The 4,516-nt window shown below is 38.6% G+C and overlaps 1 pseudogene; it reads right to left on the bottom strand.

Annotated features, from left to right (window-relative positions):
- Positions 1 to 249: 249 nt before the first annotated feature.
- LOC130836955 (40S ribosomal protein S4, X isoform-like) lies at positions 250 to 1,028 on the bottom strand (annotated as a pseudogene).
- Between the last annotated feature and the right edge of the window lie 3,488 nt (positions 1,029 to 4,516).

The following is a 4,516-nucleotide window of genomic DNA, read 5'->3' on the forward strand; positions in this document are numbered from 1 at the left end:
ACAGAAATTAAAGGAGACCTTCCTTCACACATTAAAATTAAAGAAACACTGGTTTTTTTGAGATATAATTGGCATTGTTAAAAAGAAAAAATAAGGCCAAAATGGAGTAATTTGCTCCCAGAACAGCAAACCAATACTTCATTGCAGTTTCAACCTCTCCTGGGAATGTGAATTTTATTTATTTATTCATGTGGGATTATCTTTAATTAAATACAAAGACTTCCCCAATCATATCACCTAGAGATCATCTTATCCACTGCTCTGTTTGGCCAGCAGTCTCTTGGCTCTTTCCTCAGCAATGGTAAGGCGGATACCCTTTCCATGGTTAAGAGAGATCCACGGTTTGTTGACTTTGCCAATAACAAAAATGTTGGAGAACCCAGTGGCAAAGCTGTTGCCATTGCATCTTTCACATGAACTACATCAAAAGAACCAGGATGTCTCTCCCAGTTGGTGACCATACCAATTCTTCCCAGGCTAGCACCTCCAGTCACCATGCACAGGTTACCAGTGTCAAATTAGATGAAATCAGTAATCTTGCCAGTCTCCAAATCAATTTGAATGGTGTCATTCACCTTGATGAAGGGATCAGGGTAGTGGACAGTGCAAGTATCATGGGTCACCAGGTAAGAATTCCTTTGGTCCCCACAAAGATCTTTCTCACTCTGCACAACTTATGCTTGGCCTCCTCAGGTGTAATACGATGAACTGCGAAGTGACCCTTGGTGTCATAGATCAGACAAAAATTCTCTCCAGTCTTAATGCTGATGACTTTCATAAAACGAGCAGGTTATATCAGTGCAGACCTTGCCACCAGTCTTAATGAAATGCTGCATGCAGATCTTGATTTCATCTCCAGTCAGGGCGTACGTAAATCTGTTGCTTAGGAAAATGATTAGGGGGAGACATTACCTCAGCTTGTGGGGATGAGCAGATGGATGAAGAGCAAATACACCAGTCAGTTTATCCAGCATCCAATGCTTTGGAGCTGCTATGCACTTTAGGTGCTTCTTGGGCCTGTGAGCCATCGCTGCAATAGGCACAAAAAGAGCTAGGAATGTGAATTTTAAACAGGTAATCTGGAATTCCAGGATCAACATAGTGAGGTCACCTGTATGATAGAGACCTCTCCTATTCTCTCCCCCCACCGGAAGGAAGATGGCCTTGCCTGAACCAATCCTTTCTTTTCTTCCCTACCTTCCTTCTGCCTATAAAACCTTCCATCTTCAGCAAACCCTTGAGCACCCTATTTACCAGATAGGATGCTGCCTGATTCCTGAATCATTGAATAAAGCTAGTTAGATTTCCCCACCAAAAGAAAAAATTAAAGGAGACTAAAACTAATGGAAATATACACCATGTTCATGAATCAGAAGACAATATTAAACTGTCAAAGTTCCCCAAACTGATCTTCAAATTCAACTTACAGTTGACCCTTGAACAACCTGGGTTTGGACTGAGCAGGTCCACTTATATGCAGATTTTTTTCAATAAATACAGACTCCAAAACTACAAAATCCACAGCTGGTTGACTCTGCCAATATGGAACCATGGACACGGAAAAACAACTGTAAAGTTATACTCAGATTTTCCACTTCGTGGAGTATTGTTCAATGGTCAACTATAATACCAATCAAAATTCCAGCAAGCATTTTTTGTACAAATTGAAAGTTGATTCTAAAATTTATATGAAAATACATAGGACCTAAGCTATCCATACAATTTTGAAAAAGAATAACAAAATTGGAGGATTCCTAGTATCTAATTTTAAAGACATGCTATAAAGTTACAATAAGACAAATGATAGCAATTTTGGTAAAAAGATAGACAAACAGATCAATGGGGAAGATAGAATCCAGAAATAGACACAGACATACCCAGCATACATGCTCAATTGATTTTTCAACAATGAATTGCTAAGGCAATTCAATGGGAAAATATGTTGCTTTTCCATCACTGCATAACAAAGTAGCACAAATTTAGCAGATTAAAACAATACTGATTTGTGGGACTTCCCTGTTGGTGCAGTAGTTAAGAATCCACCTACCAATGCAGGGGATATGGGTTCGATCCCTGGTCCAGGAAGATCTCACATAACTTGGAGCAACTAGGCCCTTGAGCCACAACCACTGAGCCTGCTCTCTAGAGCCCACAAGTCACAACTACTGAGCCTGTGTGCCACAACTACTGAAGCCTGTGCACCTAGAGCCCATGCTCTGCAACAAGAGAAGCAACTGCAATGAGAAGCCCATGCACCATGAGGTAGAGCAGCCCCTGCTCAGCAACAACTAGAGAAAGCCCACATGCAGCAACAAAAACCCAATGCAGCCAATAAATAAATTAATTTAAAAAAACAATACTTATTTGTTATTTCACATATAGTTACATGTTTCACTTATTTCTTTAGGTCATAAGCCCCAGTGTGGTGTACCTGGATTTTCTGCTTAGTTCTCAAAAGGCTAAAATCAAGGTGTCCAACAGGCTGCATTCTCATTGGAACTTGGACCTCTTTTCCAAGCTCATTCAGGTTTTTTGGAAGAATTTAGTTCCTTGCAGTTGTAGGACTGAAGCCCTTAGTTTCTAGAGGCCACTCCCTGTTCTCTGTCATGTGGTGCTCTCCACAGTGTAACAGCTTGCTCCTTCAAGCCAACAAGAGAATCTCTTTCACTTTGAATCTCTTGGACCTCTTTTAAGGTCAGGCCAATAGAAGATAACCTTCCTTTTGATTGACCCAAAGTTAATTGATTGAAGACCTTCATTACATCTGCAAAATCCCTTCTGCTATATAACATTACACAGTCATAGGAGTGATAGCTCATCATATTCACAAATATTAATCACACCCAAAAGGAAGGGATTATACAGAGCACGTATACAAGAGGGCAGGAATCTTGGGGACAATATTGGTTTTCTATGGCTGCTATAACAGATTACCACAAACAACGCTCTAAACAATACAAATTTATTATCTTACAATCCATAAGTTCAGAAGTCCTAATGGATCTAACTGGGCTAAAATCGAGGGGTCACCAGGACATCATTCCTTTCCAGAAACCCTGGGGAAAATCTGTTTCCTATCCAGCTTATAGAGACTGCCTACATTCTAGAGGCATATAGCACCTTCTCCCATTTTCAAAGCCAGCAGTAGAAGGCCAATTTCTTAGCACAATTACATCACTGTGACTTGACCTGCTGTCTCCCTCTCCCTCATTTAAGGACCTGTGTGATCATATTGAATTCACCCAGATAATCCAGGATAATATGCTTATCGTAAGGTCAACTGATCAACAATCTTAATTCCATCTGCTACCTTAATTCCTCTTTTACTATACAATGTAATATTCAAGGAATTAGGATGTGGACATCTTTGTAAAGTCCTTACCCTGCTTACCCCAGGAGACAACTTAAGAAGTTTTTTTAACAAATGGTGCTAGATCAGCTAGACATATGAGTGGAGGAAAAAAAGATGAATTGAATCTCAACACTTACTTCATACCAAACACAAAAATTAATAAAATGGATGATAGATACAAATACTAAAACTATAAGAAGATATACAGATGGTCAATAAGAACATGAAAAGATGCTCAACATCCTTAGTTATTAGAAAAATGCAAATCAAACCACCAAGATACCACTTCACAGCCAGTCAGATGGAAAGAAAGAGAGAGAAAGAAAGAAAGAGAAACAAAGAAAGAAAAGAGAAGAAAAGAAGAAAGGACAGAAGGAAGTGAGGAAAGGAAAGAAGAAAAGAAAGAGGGAAGGAAATAGCAAATTTTGGCAAGGATAGGGAAAAATTGGAAGCCATCGCTGGTGGGAATGTAAAATGATTTGGCAGTTGTGGAAAACAGTGTGATAGTTCTTCAGTTAAACAGAGAGTTGTCATATGACTCGGTCATTTCAGGAAATATACCAATGAAAACTTAAAACCTATGTTCACACTAAAACTTGTATGTGAATGTTCATAGCAGCATTATTCATAATAGGCAAAAAGTGCAATAAACCCAAATGTCCAACAACTGATGAATGGATAAACAATACACGGCATAGCCAAACAATGGAATATTGTTCAACCATAGAAAGGAATGAAGTACTTTCACATGCTGCAATGTGGCTGAACTCTGCACACATTATCCTAAGTGAAAGAAGCAAGACACAAAAAGCCACAGACTGTATGATTCTGTTTATATGAAATGTCCAGAATAGGTAAATCAATAGAGACAGAAAGTAGATTAGTAGTTGCCAAGGGATGAGAAGAGAGGAAAATTGAGACTGACTACTAATAAGTACAGGGTTTCTCTTTGAGGTTGATGGAAGTTTTCCAGAATTAGATAGTGTTGATAGTGGTACAACATACTGAATATGCTAAAAAACACTGACTTGTACACTTTAAAATAGTGAGTTTTATATTATGTGAATTATATCTCAATAAAAATATTAAATGGAAAAAATGATAGACTCATGGACAGTATCAGTACTTGGCAGTACCTATCTATGTGAAAGACATTATCAAAAA

Source organism: Hippopotamus amphibius, chromosome 15, assembly GCF_030028045.1.
Source record: "Hippopotamus amphibius kiboko isolate mHipAmp2 chromosome 15, mHipAmp2.hap2, whole genome shotgun sequence".
Classification (NCBI taxonomy): domain Eukaryota; kingdom Metazoa; phylum Chordata; class Mammalia; order Artiodactyla; family Hippopotamidae; genus Hippopotamus; species Hippopotamus amphibius.